Here is a 26,818-nt window from a genome sequence, read left to right as displayed (position 1 = left end):
GCGCTCGAAGACCTTGAAAGAGGAAGAGGATACTGGTGACCTACTTGGCACCAGCACCTGTGGGTTCCAGTTGAAGGAATCAGGAAGAGCTGCACGTCTTTTAGATAAACACTTCCCGCTGCGATGTCTTATGAATCGCAAGGGCTGCAATAATTATGTCGTTTTCGCAGCTATATACATGACCACTATCGATGTATTTAATTCTTTTTCTTTGTATATGTATTAGTTGACTCCCAAGGCATTCTGAAGAATGCCTTAGGGATAATCCGTAATCCCGTATTCGACAGGTGTGTAAATGAACTGGAAATGAGCTCTTTCATTCAGAACAATTAACACCATAAATCGCAGAACCCTGAACAACTTTATTACCCTTCGTTTGTCAAATACCAAAGTCCACGAGGTTGTTCCATAACTTCAGGGAATGCAAAAAACTCGAGAGGTGTTAAATCAGGTGAATAAGGAGGGTCGTGACTTCTCTTGATAAAGATTTCTAACCCATTTCTCCAAATTCGATTCAGGCTATTTCGTTGTTGAGTTCTGTTGACAGTAAAATATAAGAAAAAAGTAGAATTCATTTATATTGATTCAATTCAGATGTGCATCTCTCGGTAGAGAAATGCCCTATCTTCCTATTCACTCAGTTTTACGGCTGGTGGGGGTTAGCTATACTAGGAAGATGATTATGAGCAAGGTGATTTCCGATTGCCTTCCTTGCCGTAGTATGTTTTATTACTGTAGGTGTGTGTGTGTGTGTGTGTGTGTGTGTGTGTGTGTGTGTGTGTGTGTGTGTGTGTGTGTGTGTGTGTGTGTGTGTGTGTGTGTGTGTGTGTGTGTGTGTGTGTGTGTGTGTGTGTGTGTGTGTGTGTGTTCACGGGACCGGTTTGCGGTTAACAATATATAGTCGTATAAGTCAATCTTCAAAGAACTTTTAAACATCATGCAACCCCCATCAATGATAGACCGATCCAATTTGAATCATACAGTGATTTGGGATGATCGTTTAAAAAGTTAGTCATTATCACAATCTTCTCAAATCTACAAATAAGTAAATCATAAGATTCTGTACTGATAATCGTACCAAATATGTCGTTTTATTTTTCATTTTTAAGAAACCCCCACCCACGAAAGTTTGTAAGCCAATCGACACTTTAATACCGTGCGAGGGCCAAAGGTCAGAAGATCCTCAAATCCTGCTCTACAGCCACACCAAGTGTGGCTGTAGAGCAGGATGCATTTTGAGGGAGCTTTTTAGGACCCCACCCCATATGTGGGAGCAGTATTCGATGGTTATACGGATTTGTGATTTGTATAAGGTTAACAGCTGATCAGGGGTAAAGTAATGTCTTGAGCGAAAGAGAAATCCTAGTTTTTTGGAAGCTGAGGATGCAACGGTTGTGATGTGTTCATGCCAGGAGAGGCTTGATGTCAGGGTAATTCCAAGAAGCGAAATCTCAAATTGTCTGGAAATTTTGGTGCTGATAAAAATAACACTGGGAGAAATGGGACCTGAAATCTACTCGCATGTAAAAAAAAAAAAAAAAATCATCTATTAGGAGAATTAAATTTTAGACAAAGAGGCCAATAGTTTGAATTTCGATTGGTGTATGAGGTAAACAAAATAGATTTTATTTCGTAATGATTTTTATGTCTACTTCGAAAGTTGATAAGTATTAAAAAAAAGCAAAAGAAAATGCATTTAAACTCTTCCTATATGAGAAGGTTTTAATCATTCAGGACTTTAATAAAAATGTTAATGTTGCATGGCTTGTTCTCTTTTATGAAAGAAAAATTTGCCTTCAGATTACCCAGTTTTCTATATGAACGCAACTGTTGGGAAGATAATTTAACTGTGACCTATTGCCGAACACAAGATGACCTTTACGTCATTAATCTTGAGGCTTCCAAAAGACGTGTTAGCAGTCATGCGATTATGTACCTGAAAGACTTGTACTCTTTGCCATACGAAGCATATTGAGACGCTCCCATAATAATCTTCTCAGCATACAATACACGCAACACACTTTCAGTAAACCCACTTTTGCAGATATCCTTCAAGATTCTTTCTTTCTTATCTATTTATTTATTTATTGTGAAGAGTGCGAGGAAAAGTGGGGTGTAAGATAACAGAAGTACAAGCAACATATTACAGCTAGTTAGTGCTATTTGTATTACACTTTAAAATTATATTATTTAAATTTTTTTAAATTTAAATATTATGTAAAATTTTAAATTTAAGTTATTCTTATTTTAAATATTTTTAATTATATTACTTTAAATTAGATCACTTCAATGATGAAATTATTCTATATGATAATAACTCGCTCTAGGTGGACGAATTTTAATAAAATGTAGTATTTACTATCTCGGAGCCTGTGTAGCGCAATGGATGTCGCGTTTGCATACCACGGCGCTTAACCGCACGAAGGAAGACTTGGTTTCGAATCTAGTCGGCGACTAGAAGAAATTTTTCTAAGTCTTTTTTCGACCCGTTCCCGAGTTAGTCGATCTCTAGCACGGGCAAGCGGGTTTTTTCTCCAGGAAATTTGGGTGTTTCGTCCTGTAAACTCAAAAAAATCGACCGTAGAACCCACATTATTTCAGACTTTAAATACGAGTGTTAGGGTTAGGGAACACGATGTGGCGGCACCTGTAGAGCCGTCTCTCTTCTCTGCGTGCCGCTTAATTAGTGATAGCCTTGGGCCAGCTATCTCTGATTGGGTACCACTGGAGACTGAACTGCCCACTCAGTCTCCAAAAGTTAGATAGGGCTAAAACGGCCTCACCTACTCCCTATATGGGAATAAAAAGGCCTTAGCTGATTTTTTTTATGTACCATCTCTGCTGAAATTTGGTGAGTCAACCTTTCATTATATTTTATACATTTGACTCAAATCATAGTATAAAATATGATTTGAAAAAAAAACAGGTTTTTTTTTGCTAAACGATTTTTAGTGAAAAATTAGGCAGACAAATTCTGAATTATGCAAGTGACAATGAATAAATATTCTTGAATAAGAATTCTTGCTCAGCATTTAAATAAAATCAATTTTATTATGCTTATTTTGGAGACGCGACTCTCCCCCCCTCACACCCAAATTATGAAAAAGAAGAGGTGTTAGAAGAATTATTAATTCCATTATTTGCTTCAATACTGATTTACCCCCCCCCCCCCTTTTATACGTCCATAATCCTCAGGGTTATCGTAACCCTAAGAAACTGAAGTAGTGCCTAAGGGCGGCAAATTTGGAGGGCGGCAAAAACCGAAACTCTCAAAAATTAATCATTGGATTTGCTTTCTTTTAACATTTTATTTCTTATAAATATTTAAATTGGTTTAATAAAATGATAAAATTATATTTGGGTAGGATTTCATTTATTTGTTTATCCATCGTCCATAATAAAAAAATGTAATGAGTATATCGTTGTTTAATTATTAAAAATTATGTCTTTTATTCTTATATAAAATTTATAATTCATTTTTTTAGATTTTTTTACATGTATCCTCGATAGTGGAGCCAAAATATTGCTTACCTAGGGACGGCATATACCATACGAAACTAGATCATCAGACATTCTGATTTTTTCCCAATAAAAGAAGCTGGGATTCTTAATTCAGCTGCCAACCGATTTCCCAAATTTTTAACTAATAATTTTTTAAATTTGTATTATTTTTAATATCGGTAGCTATGAATGCAAATAATCAAAAATTCGAATTGTTAATACAGTAATCTATTTGACGTTTATATACTTCAGACTTTTTTGCCAACAGGTGTCGATAGTCATACGGCAGACGACTCAATTGCATTTGCAATGTACGTGAAACTACATTTGAAAAAAATGCTAACAAGATTAATTAATTTATAACACAAATTAATTTGATAACGTAATTTTTCGTGCAAAAACAGATACGGTCCTCCTTTAACCATACAAGCTGATCTACAAAGAAATTCATTAGCTGACTGGTTGGTAATGCTATAATGAGTGTGACACACAGTCGGCGATCTCTTTTTCATGCGATATCGTAGATAAAATGTCTCATTTGTGGAAAGGCTAAATGCTAAATGATTATTTGGTGTGGTAATGAAGTAACTTAGCGATTCAACTGATAAGCTTGATTACTTAAAAGCGACAGACATACGTTTTTGTTCAAGGGGGTGTTTCTTGTAGACATCTCTGTTCAGAAACCTCAGCTAATGAACTTACCCTAAATACTTGTGCCGTGTGAATACACCTTTAACAGGTGTTCTACAGAAATGGTAAAAATAGGTTATGTCTGTCAATGGAACGAACGAAAAAAAGAAAAGAAAATTACAGTTTCTGTATATTCCTCAAAGTCTTCTGTTCGTACAACAAACGGTCATGTAGCTGGATTTTAATTGAAGTCATAAATTTCACCCCTCCCCATCCCACCCCTTCCTTCCCGTCAATAATTAACCTCCGGGTATTTTAATCGTGCTTGGTTTTTCTCCTGAATTCTATCCACTGTTATGTAGAAAGACCAAGTGCGCCATCTGGCGACGCAAACTCGAACACTCGTTTCTTGGAAGTTCAACGACCTTATCTCACGTTCATGGTACAACTGGATACAATTATATGGTCACGTGATCTAACTGTACGTGTGGAATGGTGCTAGGCTGATTTACTGGGTCAACCCCGAGACGTCGTATTTGCCTCTGGCTCTCAAAAATATATTTGGGATATAGGACGAGGTAGGCTTGATGGGTTTTAATAATTTTAGTACACGTGGATGGTGGAAATATTCATATTTCCAAAACTGATTAGCGGGCCATTTCGAATTGTTTCCGAGGGAATACCACCACGTGTTGGATCCTCAGGAGTCAGTGAAGATCTTACGAGCAAACGTTACATGTGAGGTCAGGGAAAAAAAAAATCAATAAAATAAATAAAAAACAAGAACTTCAACTACATCTTTAGCAGTTGCTCGACAGCCTTTGTTACAGACAGGAAAAAATGATTCATATTCGTAGAAACCTACGTTTCTACGAACATGAATTCGTAGAAACTCAAAAACTCAATCCAAACTTGTAGTTTGAAATCTAACCATTGAAGTCAAATGCTATTTTGTTGTTGGTGAAAAAAAAATAAATAAAGTAACTTTTGTATTATACGCTGTCAATGAAGCAGACGATAGAATTATCGTCTGCTTTCTTTATGCAGTATTTTACGGGTTGATAATTTTGTCTGTTTTTCTTGCTTAACTTAATACATTAGTTTTCTTTTTGTAGTAATAATAATAATAATAATAATAATAATAATAATAATAATAATAATAATAATAATAATAATGCTATTATTTTTTTCTGTTTCTTTTTTCTGTGAATTATTATATCGTCTTTAACCAGTAGCGCACTCAGGATTTAAAATATTTAATCTTGGGGGTGGGGGGGGGAGTTGAGTAGACGATTTGAGAATACACACTACGCATCGCATACGACCTATGACTGAGCATCTGCAATCGTCGCTAATTCATAAGTAGTAGAGAAATATTAGACACGACACAACATAAATTTTACAAAAAATTAATTCTAATTAGGAAAATATTTTTGGAAACTTTTCTAGTGTTTTTTTCCTTTTTCTTAGAGGGGTGCCAGGGGCACATGCCCCCCCCCCTCCGGGTGCGCCACTGTCTTTAACTATAATCAACAGAAATAACAAATTTATTGTCACTATATTATATATAGGGATGAGAGAAACAAAATGAACTCATAATTTGTAGACTGCAGACACTAGCAAACAGGAGAAAGAGGGGGTGATATGATTGAGACTTACAAACTTCTGAAAGGATCATACAGGATTTCAATTGCCAGAATTTTTCAGTTTGTGGAGGGTGGGCAAAGGAGGAGAGGGCACCCTTGGAAGCTGAGAATGAAGGCGATGAGAGCTCGATTTTTCTCTCCGAGGGTGGTGCGTGATTGGAATGGATTGCTTTGGATGCTGTGAGTGCAAGCAGTGTGAATGAATTCAAGAATAAGTATGATAGCTGGTGTGTGTGTAGTATGTGGCCTCCCTCGATGAATCCCTGGAGGGTATCTCTTAATGATAATAATAATAATAATAACCCCAAGAAGGAACACGGCCTTGTCGTGGCGGTGGGGCTTGCGTGCTTCAGTGATGTCGCGAGCTATTCTGGATGTAGCATAGCTACCATCAGGGCCATCCTTGTCAGGCAGGTCTCAACTGAGGAACCAGACTAACAGTGTTCCACCCCCATCTTAATGGTGAAAAGGAAGAAGAGATCCATATCGGATCAGTCGACTCCTGGGTCATCAAGGACTGCGTCAGATGCTGGAGATCCCGGTCATCAGGCGACAAGTGGGCTACAGGACCCAGTTCTCCTTGCTGGGCAATCAGGGCAGGAAGTTGAAAAGCGACTGGAAGAAACCAAACGCAAAAAAAATGGACTGTAGAAGAAAACAGAGAAGTTATGAAATGTTTTTACAGATCAACACCGGAAAAACGAGGTTTCAGAAAGCGTATGCATTTAATTTGGAAACAAAAATTCCCAGAATCTGCAATAACAGAAAAAAGACTTATGGACAAAAGAATTTCATTTTCCGTAACAAAATATTTACTGAACTTGAGCTGCAAGAGTTACGTAAAAAACCAACAACTCCAGTAACAGAAAATCATCAGGAAGTAGCTATACCAAAGTTTGGAATTCAATTCAATAAGCATCAAGCTGACGACATACCTCAGAATGTTTTGACAGAAGGGCAGTGTTAAATGAAGTCAGGGATACTGGAACATATGAACTCCATAAATGACCGTACCAACATTAAAAGCATTACAAAAATCTAAGCTAAAACAGCTCCTCTTAGACGCAAATGCTGTGATTAAAACCATCGCAACCAACACTATAAAGGAAACAAATCAGCTCCTATACAGCACAACCTATATCATTTCAGTGAAGCTTGGTTGCAAACTGCAAGAGCAAAAGCCGAGGATGAAGCAGTCTGCACCATGGAAAATCCGGTTAGAACGAAAGGTCAACAAACTTCGAGCTAATCTGAGCAACTTAAAGAGTTTTAAAGGACGGCTGAAAAATAATAAAATTAAAAACTAACTGATTAACACATATAATTTGGCCAACAACACAATTGCTGAAGTTACTGAAGAGCTAAAACAAAGAATTACAGCGACTGCACAAAAAATTAAAAGAAGTGAAGCAAGAATAAACTAATATGTACAAAATATGCAATTTCGACAGAACCAACATCAGTTCTTTCTGTCTCTCCAGAGAAATACAAATGTAAACAATCATTTTGGAAGTCAATTTAGGATAATCCTATTGAACACAACAAATATATCTCATGGATTAAGGAAATAGAATCAGAAATGAAACAAAAACAAATGCAAAATGTCATTTTCACTAATGAAATGGTCAGTTCTCAAGCTACAAAATTAAAAAACTGGAGCGCACCTGGCAAAGACGAACCACATGAATTTTGGTTAAAACATCTAACCAGCCTACATGATCGAATGGCAGAACAATTTAATTATTTGTTGCCTTCAAGCTTAGTGAAAGACTGGATGATGTTTAGGCGTACGTTTCTCTTCATGAGTAATAAGGATAAGGGGCTGGACCCAAGTAACTATCGTCCAATAACATACCTATCAACTATGCTTAAGCTGTTCACTGCAATCATAGCAAATTCCATGTTCCTCTACTTATCAGATTTATCCAATTGAACAAAAAGGCAATCTCCAAAAATCTAGAGGAACAAAAGACCAGATTCTTATTAATCAAATGATCCTCAAAAATTAAAAAGGCGAAAAACTAACTTAAACATGGCATGGATAATATACAAGAAAGTATTCCTCCCACACTCCTGCATCCTAAAATCACTACAAATAATTGAAATTAGCAAAACCATACGTTCGTTTCTGGCTGCTGCTATGAAATCATGAAAAACAACTTTAATAGTGAATAATGAACAATTCGGAGATATCAGCATTAAACGTGGAATTTTCCATGGTGATACATTGTCACCATTGCTCTTCAACATTTCTTTGATACCTTTGTCTATAATTCTGAAGAAAACATAACTTGGATATGAAATTCCTAAATGTAATATTAAAGTTTCCCATCTATTGTATATGGATGACTTGAAGCTATATGGAAAATCGGCCCAGCAAATAGATTCTTTATTGAACACAGTTCGTATTTTCAGTCAGGACATAAAAATGGAATTTGGTTTAGATAAATGCGCAATTTTATCTATTAAACGAGGAAAAATTAACGACACTAACAATTTTAATTTTGATCAAGCTGACGAACACTACATATACCTAGGAATATTAGAAGCCAATGGTATTCTCCACTCGAAAATTAAACAACAGGCAACATCATAATACATCTAAAGAGTTAGAAGTATTCTGAAAACAAAACTAAATGGATTAAACTCAATTAGTGCAATGAATTCTTAAGCTATACCAGTTATTCGATACACAGCTGGCATAATAGATTGGACAAAAGAAGACCTGGACAAACTGGACCGCAAAACTAGAAAACTAATGACTATGCATCATACATTACGTCCACGAAGTGATGTTGATCGGTTGTACCTACCGAGGAGAATAGGTGGATGGGGGGTCTGCTGCAAGTGAGACAGACTGTGGAAGAAGAAGAAATTGGTTTAAGAAGTTACATCGACAGTAGCTCTGAGCCGATGCTTCAAGCAATTACACAAGAGGGTCTTCTGAAAGCAAAAGAAAACAAATGCGATTACAAAAAGGAACAACAAAATAACCGATATGTGCGTTGGAAAAATAAACCCTTTGATGGCCAATTTCTTCGTGATACTGAGGACAAAATTGACGTTAACAAGACGTGGCAATGGCTACAATACGGATACATTAAGAAAGAAACAGAAGGATTTATTCTAGCAGCTCAAGAACAGGCATTACAAACTATGCTATGAAGGCAAAAATTTTGAACATCAATAATAACAGCAAATGCAGATTATGAGATCAGAAAGATAAGACTGTAGAACATCTAATCAGTGCCTGCAGCAAAATAGCACAAACTGAATATAAATACCGCCATGATCAAGTGGCCAAAATAATTCTTTAACATGTATGCAAAAAATATGGCTTTCCTACTTCTGATAACTGGTGGCAGCATAAAATAGAGACAGTATTGGAAAAGGAAACAGCAAAAATTCTCTGGGACTTCAGAATACAAACTGATCGGCATTTGGAACACAATAGACCTGACATCACAATTATCGGACATCGACAGGTTTGGATTATTGATATCGTAGTACCCAGTGATAACAACATCAACAACAAAGAACTGGAAAAAATTACTAAATATCGAGATTTGGCAATCGAAATTGGCAGGTTATGGCTTAAACACAGCAAATTCATCCCAATAGTTATCGGTGCACTTGGTGCAACTTCAAAGAAGCTGTCCAACTATTTACAGCAATTAAACATCAACGATGCGACCCCATATGACCTACAAAAAACAACATTACTTGGAACAGTCCATATTTTACGACGCTACCTGATGGACTGTTCTTAGATTTTTGGGTAGAATCTGAATTGTTCTGAATCACCAGTCAAATTGTTGTTTGAATGATGTATTTGTTTTGACTGTGTATCAATTATGTGAATAATAATAATAATAATAATAATAATAATAATAATAATAATAATAATAATAATAATAATAATAATAATAATAATAATGTAGGATTCCGATAATTCAAATTAGCTGTGGCCATGCATGTTACCATTCTTCTGTTTGTGTGTTTGGGGAGAGAGATTAACGTGTAGGGTGTACATTCAGAAGTACAGGGTCTAAAAAGATCTCCGTAAACTGCCAGATTTTTCTTTGCCCATCATTAAATACACGACCGCAAAGTTATCAACACTTTTATATCTCCTCAAAATCTTCGCTTTTGTCCAAAAAGAATTTAGTGATTTTATTCATATTCAGCCTTGCTGGATATTTCAGGTTATGTGCATTATTCTCGACGTCATTAACAATAATTACAATGACTCAAAGCATAGGTCGCCCTCTGGGCGCATTAAATAAAAGAATGTTAAGCTCTACTTATTTAATAATCGTCTGATATTGCTAAGTAGCAGACGATTTTTATTCATAAAAATGAATATATGGCTTTAAAATGGTCGTTTTATTAACAGTGTTACTTTTTTTTTACTTTCGGATTTAAAAAAAAAAATTAACAAATCATTAAGCTTAAATAAATGTAAAATAAATGATAAATAATTATATGTGTAAATAATGCCAACTGGACTTCACGTGTTCAAGTTTTATATCGTCTAAATTTGCCCTTGCAAAGTATCTAATGATTAAAAGACATTTACAAAGTATAACTTTGTTTAAAGTACATAACACGCCTCGATAACAACAGACGAACTCCATCTATAATATTAAATAAGTAGAGCTTAACATTATTTCATTTAATGCACCCAGAGGGCGACCTATGCTTTGAGTCATTGTAATTATTGTTAATGACGTCAATGATAATGCACATAACCTGAAATATCCAGCAAGGCTGAATATGAAAAAATCACTAAATTCTCTTTGGACAAAAGCGAAGATTTTGAGGAGATATAAAAGTGTTGATAACTTTGCGGTCGTGTACTTAATGATGGACGAACCATTAGCAATTTAATATATATTTTGCTTTCCGAATAAAATAAAGAACAAAAAATGGAGAAAAAAAATAAAATAAAATTATTAAAGAAATGTAGGATTTGGGTCAGATTGTTAATAAGTGAAGTGGAGGAAAATTAAAAGCAATAATAGAAAAGGCGACCTCATTCCAATGTTGGGGGGGGGAGATAGATGGAGGGAGGGAGTATTCAGTTGTATTTATCGTTTGCTGCAAGGGAAATTAATAAAAACAGAATACGTGCAGCAACTTCAGAGAATGTTGAACTATTATTTGATTAGGAGATTTCGGCGATAACCGTGACGGCTTTTAGCAGATTAAATACGTTTTGACTTGCGTTTAATCTACCAGAAAACAAATAGGGTTTGTTTTGCAGTTGCAGAACTCGGCGAGTTTGTTTGTTTGTTTTATTATCAGCTTTTATCTGAAATAAAATCAGATTAAAAAAAAAAAAAAAAACAGAAAACGAAGAAAGTGAAAAAAAAAAATTAAATAGCAAATAAATTATGTTGGTTTTATCTAAATTATTATTCTGGCCTGAAACCTGATTAGTGTTTATTAGGGATTGTGTTCAGGACACCTTTATTCTTTTCTTAATTTTATAAATCCAAATTTGGTCAATAAATATAAAGTTGTTCGGATTTTTTTTTTTTTTTTTTTTTTTGATTTTACAATTCAATTTTTGGAACCACAAAATTTAGCGTTACACTTGCACGCTTATTGCGTACATGTGTAACGCTAAATTCTGGTCGGCCAGAGAACACAGCTAACGGCAAATCGGCTGTTAGCTGCATACAGGAAAATCAGCCAGAGAACACAGCGTTAGCTATGTTCTCTGGCCGATTTTCCTGTATGTAGGATGAAACACCTAGTTTCTGAGATGCTTTCTCGGTATGATATATTCATGTATCTATTTTTATTTATTTATTTTTTTAAAGGTGCTCTGATAATTTTCATAAATAATAAACATTTATTCAACTATTTGAAATTTTAACAGACAATGTAACATTGTATTTATTACAATATTTATACTTATAATTTATATTCATTTTACAGAGTATATAAAATAAAATTTATTCCCGTCACATATCCCTTCAGATCAGTTTGTATTATTTGTACAGGATTTGATGAGAATGCCAAGGCAGGAAAAAACCTTGAAACGGGATTCCTCTCCATTAGTTTTATAAATAATAGGCCCGATGCTGCTGCAGTGAATGAGGTATAATGTTTCATTTGTGAAAAAGATTACGAGCATTGAGTGTTCCCTTATATAAACAAAAATGATGGACAAAATCCGATTGTTAACATAAACACAGTTCGACGTTGAGATTAATGAGTTTCGTTGCGTTGGAGAAATAAATAAATAAATAAATAAAGCGTGGATCAAAGGTAGGCCTCAAAAATTAGGCATTATCTCAACACTGGCAGCGAGATCATACCTTATTAATTTCTCATAAAAATACCTTCCTATAAAGCACATTTTCAGACTCCTTATCAGGCAAAAATAATAATAATAATAATAATAATAATAATAATAATAATAATAATAATAATAATAATAATAATAATAATAATAATAATAATAATAATAATAATAATAATAAACCTTTTATTATAATCCAATTGTTACTTTTATTAAACCTAAAGAGACAGCCTTTTTAATATCCAAGAGTTTATCTCCTGTGATGTAAATCCACAAGATCCATGGGACAGACCAAGAAATTTATTAAGCAGTGCATCAAGGAACATGCTACTGACAGCATACCAGAGACGTAAGGCCAAAGATGTGTCGTCACATCGGTATGACGACTCAACCGACAGATGTGGAATGAATCAGAATTACATCACTGTTTTATGACAAGGCAAAGAAAAATCTGGCAGTTTATGGAGATCTTTTTAGACCCTGCTACTCAGTAATATCAGACGATTGCTACTTGGTGTCGTCTGCTACTTGAAGGCAGACGACTTTCATCACTCAACTTACGCAATTGCAATCTTTATTTCCACTTCAGTTTCTCTTTTGAAACTGGCATTAAATACATAAAACAACTTATTTTTTAAAATTAATACAGCCATAAGAATTTTGCAGCTTATGGCTGTATTAATTTTAAGTAATAAATATTTTTTTCTTTGGTAATAAATATCTTCTGAGAATCACGAGGTTGACAAATTGGACAGTCCTGAGTATTCTGCGACGATGGTTTAACAAATCAAACACGAGACAATGTTTTATGAAACGTTATCTAAGCTAAATTATACCTTAATTTTGATCACCCTGTGATCAAAATTAAGGTATCGTGTTTTTTTATTATTATTTTATTTTAATGTTGCTCCCACCGAAAAGGTTATTTTGTAAACCTATAGTACAGTTTGTACCGCGGGTAAGTTAAGGACATTTCTATTTTTTACTCAATTTTTATATTCTTGGTATTTTTAATTATTTTTTTAACCTGGTCCAGAAATCCTGCTCTAGAGACCAAACATGAAACTTTTCAAGCCACTTCAGGCCTCCAGTAAGCGGGGCGGTGGTCTCAAACTGGCCGAGCGATGAAATTCATCCATGGGCTTCGTACCCGCAGCCTGTTGGTTGTAGATCGGGAACGCTAAGCACTGGGCCAACCAGGCCGACTTGGAAGCCTTGTGGAGCGCCACCCAGTGATCCAAATGCTGCGAAACGTTTCAGGAATGCATTCTGCGTCATGGGAAAGCGATATAAAGAGCAGTTCCAAAATTCATCACCAAGGGCGCTGAATGATGTCCCGAATGTACACCATGCATTCATGGGCTGCACTGTTCAATGTGCTTTGCTTCCGTGTTGCGTTATACTGTCTTTTATCACTAGCAAGTTTCAGGATGATCCCGATAAACCCTGTCTTTGAGAAATCCCCAGGTCCAGAAGTCCCAGCGGATCAATCACGTGAATGAGGTGGCCGTGTAGTGGGAAATGCACGGCTGATCACTTTGGCTTCCTTGACGTATTCTCGAAGAACCTCCTGTACTGATCAATCGACGTGTACCCGTGTCCCGTCTTACATGAAAATGACTGAATCCATGCACAGGAGCTGCAGCACAACAAAATTGTTTATCATATCGAAACACCCGTCGGCAGTAACTGAGCATGTCACAGGACACGACTGGCGAATGTCCTGAAAGAAGAATGGTCCAATGATGTACCAAGCTGTAATCCAACACCAGAGGTAACTTTTGGTGAATACAAAGAAATTGTTGATTGCATGCTGGTTTTGTGTAGCCCATACTGGGCAGTTGGGGGTATTCACAGCTCCGTTCAGCAGAAAGTAAGCCCCATCTCTCCACAAAATCATTCACTACCATGCAACCTCCAACTCCACTTGAGCAACGAATGTCAGAATTTCTGTAGAATTATCCAGACAGTTGTGTAAGGCACATCCATGTTTCTTGATACAGCACTGCAGGAATCAACACTGTTATTCATGGCCTGCTCCACAACTTCATTCACTTGTTGTGAACTGATTGGCTTGCGACCAAGTCTAACTCCAAAGGATCCCGTTTCTTCGAAACGACTAATTACTCATCGCAGAGCACATGGAGATAGTGGACCTCGTTGATCTTTGTACAGGCGACGAAATTCGCGGAGTGCAGCAACAGCATTGGAGTTATTTAGGTAGAACAGCTTCACGAGCAAAGCACATTGGGGCAAGGTTAGTGCCGTCACTGTGGTCGGTATTAACAACCAAATTGAAGGGAAAAATTCCGTGTTCATCTTCTTAAACCTTTCTGGCACCTGATGAGTTGAGTGATATGCAAATTTCATGCATTTCATGCTTACAACCCGCCTGGTGGTTAAGTTTGGAACTTTTTCTCAGTTCTACGTGACGCAGAAAGTCTTTTAATTTGTTAATTTTTCATTTTCAATAAACTCTTTATACTACAATATGGTCTCAATACCGAAAACTACCTTCAGGGATACTTTAATTTGGATCAACCTGTATTTCGATGATGATGTTGCATTTGCTATCACGGCGCATCCTCGCATTTCAATGGAATTATATATGCAAAAATAAAGTCATTACAATTCCACGATTCAAGTTTACTGATGGAATACTGATAATGTCTGCTATTCTGATAGGAACAAAAGCAAATGTTTGCTGTAAAGTGTTTAAAAATTATATGTGGTGATGCCTTTCCCAGAAACAGAATAGAGATGGACATAGCCATTTTTATTTATTTAATTACTTATTAATTATTTTACATCGGTAAATACAAACGCTGAATATTATTATATTACATATAATTATGTACAATGGGTGCAAGTCGAGTGATTATTATGGGGGACTTCGATTATAGAGATATAGAAGGAAGGAAGGAAGAACACATGGCAGGAAGACAATAGAGTTTATCCACCTACTAAGAGATAATTACTTGAGGCAGCATGTGATGAAGGGGGGGGGGGGACTAGGGATGTGAGAGTATTGGACCTGATCATGGGATCAGAAAAGCTGTCCGTAACTAAGTTGCCCACATTGCCCCTGATTAGGGAAAGTGACCCTGCAGTCTTGACTTTGTGATTATGATACACTCAGGGTAGTGGGGGGCCCGTACATAAGCACTGCGACACTGCAGCACCCCCAAGGAAAAAATTAAATTCTGTTTGTTTATAAATAATAACAATGCTTACAACATTATATAAATGCAGTACAACATGTTAAAAGTTACAGCTTATGTTTTGACATTGATTGAATAATTAATAATTGGAATTGTTCGATTAACGCTTTAGATTACGAAATAAATGCACTGCGATCTAACGCCGATATTCGTTTGCACTTGCCATTGCTATTGATACGAAATATTTATTATTGGTGTTTGTTCGTGGTGAGGATGAAATATTTTTAATAAAGCAATTTTTAATATGTAAATTTATTTATTAATAAATTCGCTACTGATTAGGAAAATAAAGGTTTTTTTTTTTTTTTTTTTTTTTTGCAGTACCCCCACTTAAAATTTTCACCGGCCGCCACTGACTCAGGGGGAAGCTTAAAGCAGTACCATGGCATAAAGATCTGCATCCATGTTCAGGATGTTACAGTGCATGGGGGTCAGCCAAAGGGTATCTGAAGGAAACAAAAGCATACTGTCTATCCAAGGTCACGAGGGCAAATCGGGCAGGAGTTAAATCGATGATTTAACTCCTGCTATTTAATCATACTATGATTTAATCATAGTATGATTAAGCACGAACTGTTGTGACCAGCAAATTCATGAACGGTACAAGGCTCAGGCAAGAAAGGTGACCCTCATGGCAAGGGAGGCAAAATCAGATTACCCTTATTAGATTAACCTTAATGAGTGATGGTCACGAGGAGATGGAAGTGGATAAAATAGTTGAGTTACTGAGTGACCACTTTGCAAGGGTATATCATCCTAGTGAGGTTAATGGAGAGTGTGGAGAACTGACAATGCCATTAACTAGTCTCTTTAATTTAAGTCTCCGCTCTGGTAGAGTTCCAAGGGGTGGAAAGAGGACAAAATAATCCATCTTAAACGAGGGTCAAAGTATGACCATCATTTAAGTTACAACAGATTGGGATGGATATGACACTGGGTACGTGGATAAGAGGGTGGTTGCTGGACAGATATCAAAAAGTAGTAATACGGGGCAGAATCGAGGCGAAAACAGGTGACTAGTGGTGTGCCACAAGGTTCAGTGTTGGGGCCATTGCTGTTTAATTTGTACATAAATGATATAGGAAATAACCCGAAGGGAAATATTCAGTTGTTTGCTGATGATGCGAAATTAGGTAGAGCAATAGTTAATCAAGGTGATTAACTATTAGAGAGTTGAAGTAGCTCATAGGATTGTTTGGTTATTCAAGAGTACAAGTACGAGATAAGGAAGCGGTTATTTCCCTTTATAAGGCCTTGATACACCAACATCTGGATTACTGTGTTCGAGTATGTTCCTCTGGGTTTCTTGCGGATGAGGAAGGGGTGGAGAGGATTCTGTGGCGAGTGACCAAGATGGTGAGTGGCCTGTGGAATGTTCCCTAAGAGGATTGAAGGGGTGTGAATGGCAGAAGTTCGTTGATAGGAGAAAAGAGGGGTATGATAGAAACATTTAAGTTACTTAAAAGATTTTATAGGATAGATGCAGGGGAAATGTTTCAACATTTGGCTAGAGGAACCAGAACAAGGGGGGGGGGTCATCCCTGGAAGTCGAATAAAGGTGTGGTCTGTAGTGGCGTGAGGAGTAGATTTTTTGCTTGGAGAGTTGTGAATGAGTTGCCAGAGTCAGTTGTGAGTGGTTCGTCTGTAAATGAGTGAAAAAAGAGGTATCATAGATATTGTGGGGATAGTTTGGGTCTCCTGCGATGAGTCTTAGGACTCCATGGAGGTGCCCATATAATAATAATAATAAGAAATTATCCATCGGTTAATTTTAATTCTTTATGCCATAAAAAAGTATATAATTCTTTGTTAAAACTATCAGAATTTCGTAGTTTTTACAAATCTGTGATGGCCATTCCATATACTTTTAATTATTATTGTATTATTGCACATGTTAAGGAGGTGAAGTAGTGAAGCCATTTTCAGGAAGTAACTTTTGAAAACTTTATTCTGTTGACACATTTTATCAGTATGTGGTGCGCTTACGTGTGGATATGTAGAGCTACGCAATCTACCTAGTAGGGGAAGCCTGTTTTAGCTTAATACAAAAAACTCAACTGTCTAATTCTGTATCAGTAGCGACTCGTGGCTTGAAATCGTGGAGGTAAGGTGCTGCAACTTTCGAAATACACACTGTAAGTAGTGTATACGTGTTTGGATAAAATATCAAAATTATAGTAAAAATTAAAAAAAAAATTAAACATGAGAAAATATTGTTTATTATCGATAAAATTATACAGTTTAGTATAATTAAAAATTACTTAAAAATAAAATCCATTATCATAACCCCAATAATGTTCTGAAATAAAAACTATAACAAATGTTATGTCTTTAATTGTAATGTCGAAATATTTAAAGAGACGGAGTAAACACGAGAAGCACTACGAACACTCTTACTACTGGCTCAAACTGCATATAAACAACAGTGGAACTGCGCGACGGACAGTGCCGCATTACGCTAATAGCTCACATCTCACTATAACGTGCATATATGCTTGCGCGCGTAGCAATATGACACTGTGGTAAACGCAGTGCTGCTAGCGCCCTCCTAAGTGCTACAAGTTGGATTTTTATTATTTTTAATACAAAATAAGAGAATTGTATAGGATTAATTGTATCAGAAATTTTCCATTGCTTATTGATGATAAAATTAAACATTACAAGCAAATATAAATAAATTAATAAATATATTTATATATCGAGAAAATTTGGGGGTGCTGCAGTTCCGTAGTGCCTGCACGAGCCGCTCCTGTTCTGTATATTCCATGAACTAACTTTAGTTCAATCTCTTTTCCGTGTCATGTTAAAGAAATTCAACCAATGAAACTACTCCATCGATTCTCGAAAACTATGACGATGCGCGCGCCCACACACACACACACACAATAAATTTCCCCTGAATTCCTTCGATTCCTTTAACCTTGGTAAGTAAAGTTGTGTGCCGTAATTCAATATCGGCCCGAATACACGAGGATATTAACCTTCCATCTTTCTGCAGTTTTTGTTTCTTTTTAATTAATCCCTGGGCACCCCCCCTCTCTCCCCCACACGAGATGTTACACAATCTAAAGCCCATTAGTGGCGTGTGTGGGCAAGTAAAGCTTCTTTTAATTAAACCTAAAATCTGCCAAGACTTAACTACCGTAGTTGTCTTACCAAAGTGATTCTTAAACTTCGTTTATCAATCAAAATATTAAATCCATTAACTTTTAACTTTTTGTATTCATTAACTTTTTCCAAAGCTTATTTATTCAATTTAAAATAAAACAAAATTAATTAAATAAATAAAAATATACACATAAATAAATAATACTTCCCAATTGGTTCAATTCCTCTAGCGTACGATGCACAAAAATGTCTGTACCGGAAGTAATTCGAAAATAATAGTGTCATGATTATTTAAATAAATTTAAATAAACCATTTAAATGGATAAATTTAAATAAAGAAAAATGAGACAACTGTAATTTTTTTTTTTTTTTTAGTCAACTGCATCGGACAAGAAATTTTCCATTGCTTAAAGAAGTGTTTAGCTGAAGATTAACACGTTTCTGTACAAATGAGCGCTTGGCAGACGATTAGCATTTATCTGCTGCTTAAAGAACTGTTTAGCAGAGAAATGCTAATCGTCTGTCAAAGTAATGAAAATGAATGCATATTTTGCGCCCTCTAGATAGGATCAAAGTTAAAATTAAATAATAAATTCCCTGAATTCTTATTTAATTTTAGTGATTGAAATTCTCACAATACCGTTTATCAATGTCCGTATTGTGAAAGTGCTTGAGGATATCAGCTATTCAATTTTTACCTTTTCACGTTTGGTATTTGTGAACAGAGAGAAATTTATAACCTGACACAAATGCCGATGTCAAAATGTATACTTCCTACTGCTAGAAACGCATGTAATAGATGTAAACATAAATTATATTGCATCATATCGCCTTTAATGCAATCACTAGTATGTGGCCACCGTGTGACATTTCTAATTATTCTTTCTGTGCCTCTGGGATAGAACGCTGGTTTCAAATACACTCCGAGGCTATTCGAGGAAAAATTTATATCCTCACTCTAAGTCCATTACTGACGTCAATGATGCCCATAATTTGTTACAAGGTGCTAAACGTGGGTTGATTTAGGGTTCTGCAGGCGATCTAATATTTTTATTTGTTTTATTTATTTATTGAGAGGTGGAAAAAATATTGGAATGCAGAATAAGAGTTCAAATGCCCAGAAATGATTCTGAAGCTTTTCGAGAAAATTAGTTGGGGAAAACTGTATAGAATTTATATTATAATATAAAATAATACAGCATATTATCGTCTGATATTTTTTTAAAAAAAGTATGACCAGTTGAAAGAGTACTTTAAATAATGTAAACGGGCGGCTCGTGCATAGGCACTGCGGAACTGCAGCACCCCCATTTTTTCTCGATACATAAATATATTTAATAATTTATTCATATTTGCTTGTAATATTTAATTTTATCATCAACGATCCTATACAATTCTTTTATTTTGTATAAAAAATAATAAAAATCCATCTTGTAGCACTTAGGAGGGCGCTAGCAGCGCTGTGTTTACCACAGTGTCATATTGCTACGCGTGCAAGCATATGCACGTCATAGTGAGATGCGAACTATTAGCGTAATGCGGCACTGTCCGTTGCACAGTTCCACTGTTGTTTGTATATGCAGTTTGAGCCAGTAGTAGAGTGTTCGTAGTGCTTATCGTGTTTACTCCGTCTGTTTAAATATTTGGACATTACAATTAAAGAACATTTGTTATAGTTTTTATTTTAGAACATTATTGGGGTTATGATAATGGATTTTATTTTTAAGTAACTTTGAATTATATTAAACCGTATAATTTTATCGATAATAAACAATATTTTTTCATATTTAATTTTTTAAAAAATTTTTACATAATTCTGATGTTTTATCCAAACACGTATACACTGTACTTACAGCGTGTACGTATATTTCGAAAGTTGCAGTACCCCCACGATTTCAAGCCACGAGCCGCCACTGAATATAAATTTGTCACAGATATTATGCCATTTATGTTTAAATCAACGGAAAGTTGTTTCAGAATCAATAGGCACGAAATCAATAGACACAAAAAGTAGAGCAACCGACTACACCAGAAACGTGCTATCTGTCCTGTTCAATACTCACAGTTTACACTTTGTTCATCAAAGAAGGACATTTAAAATATAATCATGAGATTCCTATTTTGAACGTAGTAGTGTATATGCTGCATGGAAAAGGATGATCAAATGCAAAGGGTCAAACTGAATGAATAGCTGAAAATAAACATACCTTAATAGATTAAACGTGATAGCTTTTGCGACCCATCACGTTTAATCTATTAAGGTATGTTTATTTTCAGCTATTCATTCAGTTTGACCCTTTGCAGTTGCTTCACTCCCTCCACTTTTACAGGGCTTGCAGTTTTACAAATTTGGAAACATGGATTAGCTTCTCTTGACTGCATTGTTCAGTCATGTCAGCTCATTTAGCAAAATAAAATGAATGAATAATATAAAAGAAATTACCCACTGAAATGATCGTTGAACAATGCAGTCAAGAGAAGGCACGTTTTTCAGGGTGCCAATGTAAACTCCTTTTTCTAAGCAGCATTCTTACAACAGTCATTTTAGAAGCTCTTAGTCTAGCAGATACTTGTCGAGTACGTTTTCCTGAACTACAGCAGAATGTCCAAAGTACATTATTGTGAAATGATGATTAACGTCAAGTATAGTGAGAATATAAAACCAAACGATTCATCTGCCACACATCAAAAACTGTTACTAAAACTATAAATGGAATGGATGTCAGTGTACTCCAAGTTTCAAAACCTAGTTGATATCTTTTCAGTAAAAGCACATAGTTTACCCAGTCAACCCAATGACATAAAATCGAATACAACTGAGCTATATAACTCCACTGCGATACGCATAGAGTCGGGAAGCATTGCATCAACTATCAGCCCAAAATAGGAATGATTGTATCTCTCTAGATGTCCAGAATCAGACCCATGTTGATATAAAGGTTTTTTTTGTCAACCCTTCCTATCTCCAGATTGACAACAGAATATACGTTGGCCCAGTATGTACTCGTAGTTACAACTGAAGGATCGATTTTTGAAAGGTAAATGGGACTTATAAGAAGTACAAGTATAGTAAAATATATCGTACTTCTTTCTATGTTACTCAATTTCAAAAAGTGTTAACTGTATGAAATTTAGTGCTCCTGTAAAGTTAGTGATTTTTGTCCCTTTTTATTGTGTTTTCTCTTAGAAAATTAGTGTTTCGTAGTATACTAGTTTTTTACTTTTTTTTATAGTATACTTTTATATATTACGTAGTATACTTTTTTTAAAGTATACTAGTGTAGATTTTAGTGTTTTATAGTGCATTTAGTATTTTATCGTATATTTTTATTATTAAGACATTTTAATATTTAGTATACGTTTAAAATGGCGTCAAAAAAGGGCAAGAAAAGAAATGCTAAAATATGCACTGCAGGCGAGAACAAAAAGGTTAGCCCTGCCAACGAAGTTATTGTACACATGGAGGAGGTTAATAAAAAGCAATTAACTAAAAATAGCGAAGTTAAAGCAGATCGTCAGAGAGACGACGCGGGAATTCCAAATCGTTGAAAGACGTTTAAATGACTTTGGGAGAAAAAGAAAATGAAACAGGAAAATAAGAAACAAGAAAGCAAGAACGATTTCCGGTTTGTGACAAGGCGAGAACGATTTCGGGTTGGTGTTCGTCCGGTTCGGACCCATCAAATGTGTGCAAAGATGTATACATGTGTAAGGCATTAGAGAAGAATAGAGATCTGCAAGTTTTCTAACTGTGTCATGCAGACAAGACAATACCAAAGAACATGCAGGTAGATTATTATGTCTGCACACGAATGCTAGGAGTATCAGATCAGAAACAAAGGGATAGAATTTTTAGCCTTAATCAATATGTTGCGACTTCAGATTGTACGCATCAGTGAGACCTGGCTATCAGAATCAGACCTACTAACTGGTATCGAGTGTCAAGGGTACAGCATTTTTAGGAAGAATGGAGAGGAGGGGGTGTATTGCTAATGATATCGGATGACTTAAATCCAGTTAGAGTTGAGACCTATGAATGTAATAATACTACTAACAATATTTCACGTGGCAGTGAGTTTGAAGCCATCTGGTGTGAGGTGGAATCTAACAAGACAAATTACATAGTGGGGTGTTGTTACAGACCTGGTGGATCGGTTGCTAGTGATGAAGAAATGCATCACCAAATAGAAAAGGTAAGCGCAAAAAGAGTAATCACAATGGGAGACTAATTATCCAAATATTGATTGGGTAGCAGTAGAATCTCATGGGAAGTGAAAATGAATTTATTGAGCTACTGAGGGACAACTTTCTCAAGCCGCATGTGACAGAAGGAACTCGAAGTCAAAGAGTATTTGACTTGATTATAGTGTCAGAGGGCATTTCAGTTAAAGACATAACTATTTTGTCTCCAGTTGGTGACAGTGATCATGCGGTACTCACTTGGGAAGTGACTAAGTTTGTGAATGTTCTATTAAAAAAAGGTTACATGCTGAACTACAAGGCTGGAAATTATGACCAACTGAGGAGTATACTGAGTTCAGTGGAATAAGATCGGTTGCTGGATGGGAAGAATATCGACAGTGGATGGGAAGCATTTACGCAATATTTGAATAATGTGATATCAGAATGTGTCCCAAGAGTTCAAAGAATAAATAGAGTAGGAGTCGAATGGATGTATAATCGTATTCAGCAAGAGATTCGTAAGAAAATTACGATGTGGAAGGAATGGCGTGTGCATTATGAAAATTATAAGCAGCAGGCTAGAATAGTCATAACTGTTATACGGAAAGCAAAATCTGTGTATGAAAAGAAACTGGCTCTGGGTGCTAATATGCATGGTCACTGACAACTGGAGGAAGTAAAAGAAACAAAGAATGAATATGAAAAAATAACTCTTCTAAATCGAGATGGCGTGAGGGTTAACAAATGCAGAAGAGGTTGTTCAACTAATGAGTGCCCATTTTGTTAAAAGCTATCAACCTGGTGTATACGACATTGAACTCTCTACTACCTCTTCACTGGATGAAGAAATTCAGGTGTATGAGGACGAGGTATAAGAGCTGTTGCACAAACTGAATAATAATTTGGCAAGAGGGACGGGATATAAGCAGGTGTGCTAAAAGATGGTTCAGGTGAACTGGCCATTCCTTAGAGCAGGCTGTTTAATATGACTCTCTGAATAGGGAAGAACCCGCAGGAATGGAAAGAATGTATGGTAATTCCATTGCACAAGGATGGTGCAAAGATCGATGTATCCAACTATCGGCCAATTAGTATCTTAGGAGTAGTGGTGAAGATTTTGGGGAAAATTGGTCAGGGCTCGTCTTCAGAAATTTGTTGACAGTGAATCTCTACTTTGCAATGAACAATATGCGTTTAACTAAGGGAAGGTCATGTTTTAGAAACTTGCTCACATTCTATACCAATGTCACCATTGAACTAGACATGGGGAATGGATACACCATGATACTTTTGGGTTTTGCTAAGGCTTTTGATAGAATTTTAGCATGGATAAGAGGATGGCTGACTGACAGATATCAAAAAGAGGTATACGGGGATCTGAGTCTGCAAAATTTAAGGTAACAAGTGGTGTACCACAAGGATCAGTGCTTGGTCCACTGCTATTCAATATGTTATTGGGATTGAATAGCAGTGGACCAAATGATATTGGGAAGGATTTGACAAGCGACATACAGCTATTTGCTGATGATTTAAAGATAGGTAGGGTTATCAGAAATGCTGCTGATATGCAGTACATGCAGAATTATTTGAATAGGCTGGAATTTATGGACATGGGGAAATGGGTGTCAGTTCAATGTCAGTAAATGTAAAGTTATTTACTTCGGCATGATGAGATATCCAATGTCGTATTATATTGGTGGGATTAGGCTAGAAGTAACTAATGAGGCTAGGGATCTCGAAGTGTTAATAGACAGGAAGTTGAAGTTTAAGGGCCATGTGGGAAAGATTGCAAATACAACTCAAAAGATAATTGCAATGCTGAAACGAACGTTCACATGCAAAGATAAGGATGTTATTTTGCCTCTTCACAAGGCCTTGATAAGACCTCATTTGGTCTATTGTGTGCAGGTCTGGTTTCCGTTGTGATTCTGATATATTGGAAAGAGTGAAAAGGAGAGTGTTAAAAATGATATCAGGATTGTGGAATACTGATTATGAAGGCAGATTGAGAATTTGTGGACTACAGACACTAGCAAACAGGAGAAAGAGGGGTGATATGAATGAGACTTAAAATCTTCTGAAAGGATCATACACGGTTTCAACTAATGGAAATTTTCAGTTTATGGGGGGTGGGGAAAAGACAAGAGGGCATCCTTAGAAGCTGAGAATGAGAGCGGCCAAGAAGGGTGTGACGGCTACATTTTTCTCTCAGAGGGTGGTGAGTGATTGGAATGGACTGCCTTTGGATGTTGTGAGTGCAAGCAGTGTGAATGATTTCAAGATTGAGTATGATAATTGGTGTGTTTAGTATGTGGCTTCCCTCGATGAGTCTCTGATAATAATAATAATTTATGTATTATGTAATTTATGTATTTGAGACTCTTAATAATAACAATAATAATTATGTATTTGTGCATACATTTAGAAACAATTTACAAGTTGCTAATGAAGGATAGACCTGAATATTCTTGTGGGAATGGCATTCTGATCCATAATGCCAGACTGCTTGAAGAAAGACCGTTTTGATTTCGATTCTTGTTGTTGATGAAGGAAGATTTTCTAAGCCTTTCATCGGTTAACGGGTTTCCGAGATAGTCGATCTCTGGTATGGGCAAGCGAATTTTACATCTTGTAAACTCAAGCGACCATAGAACAAACGCTATTTCAGACAATAATATGTTGTGTTAGGGACCACTAGATGGCAACAGGTATCTGCTGGGTTCTGTTCACTGTTTATTATCATTGATAGTTTGGACTAGCTATCTCTGATTGGCTAAGTGTGGAGAGTGACTCCCTCAGCTCCAGAAGTTAGGGATAAGACAGCTTCTCCTACTCCCTTTGGGGTAAAAAGGTGTTAGTCATTTATACGAAGGGTGAGAAGAATTAGAAGAGTCTGAAGGTGAATAGAAAATGAAGGTGAATAAAAAAGGCAGGAGCACCTCATAGGTGCTCCTGCCTTTTTTATTTAATACTATATCACTGTTGAAGAATCAGTTGTAACATCCTACCTGAAGGGGTTGATGACGTCCTCACTGAAATATATCTATTGATCATATGTAACTGATTGTAACACTTGGTGAATAGATGTATCAAAGCACCTAAAGCAGCACAATGCCTAATTAAAGAATTTACAAATCACGACAGGTTGTCACAGTATGGATTTGAAGCATAGAAACAACATGCTTGATCCAAAGATCAAATTTACAATTATTGGAGATTGTTGTTGCAGGATGAAAAATTCAAGTTCACATAAGGAAAAAAAAAATGTGTCACTTCATGTGAGACTCACCAATTCACTTTCAGCTGTTAAAACCCTTCTAAAAGTTCCTCGTATCCTAGACGGATTTGAATCTAGGTCTTTCCATCCAAAGAGTGTTGTCAATACTAAATGAGATACTATTAGTCAAGATCAAAACTTATAAAGTTCATTTTAGTAAGTTGATTTGCATTGTGCCAATGTATGAATACTTGCAGTGTGCAGAAACAACCAACACCCTAAATGGACAGACGAAAGGCCATCATATTATTCGATTCTAGTCACCAACTTCTTTCTATGATTCCTGAGTTATTTGATGCAGGCAAGAAAATGAGGTTGTCTCCCCTCTCCTGGAAACTCAGAATTTTAGCCCTCCATTTCAGAAAAATATCAACCATCGGATTTATACTATTTCACAACATCTTTGGGGTTTAGGCACACAAAGGTTGTTAAACTTGTTTGCCAAAGTCTGGAAACGGTCTGTCACCATGGTTTCATCAACTGATGATGACTAAGAATGCTTACCGATCTTCTAAAATTTATTTTGGGCTAAAAGGTTTTTAGTCCTCTTTTTGAGGACTAAAATGCTTGTAATCATTATAGGATTAATAATTAAATCACCAAGAAACCTGACACGTTTATAGCGCCTGCAACTCGAATTTCATTACTGAAACATGCACCAAACTTTTTAAATATCATACTCAAAGACTTCCAGAAATTTAAAACTAAAATAGCTACTTCAATTCCCCAGTTTTTCCCTATATATATATATATATATACTGTATATATATATATATATATATATATATATATAGTATATATTATATAATTTTTACTCTCATGCTGTAGTCTCCAATCGTTTACCAACTTTTTTTTTTCTGACCATATTTCCTTGAGACAAAAACGGGACATTGGGATGGCCAAAACGGGACGGGAGTTAAGTAATATTCTGTATTCATGA

Source organism: Typopeltis vanoorti, chromosome 14 (assembly GCF_054136105.1).
Source record: "Typopeltis vanoorti isolate ZY-2024b chromosome 14, IOZ_Tvanoo_1.0, whole genome shotgun sequence".
Lineage (NCBI taxonomy): Eukaryota > Metazoa > Arthropoda > Arachnida > Uropygi > Thelyphonidae > Typopeltis > Typopeltis vanoorti.
The sequence above is the reverse complement of the archived record's forward strand: the minus strand, read 5'-3'. Positions refer to the sequence as shown.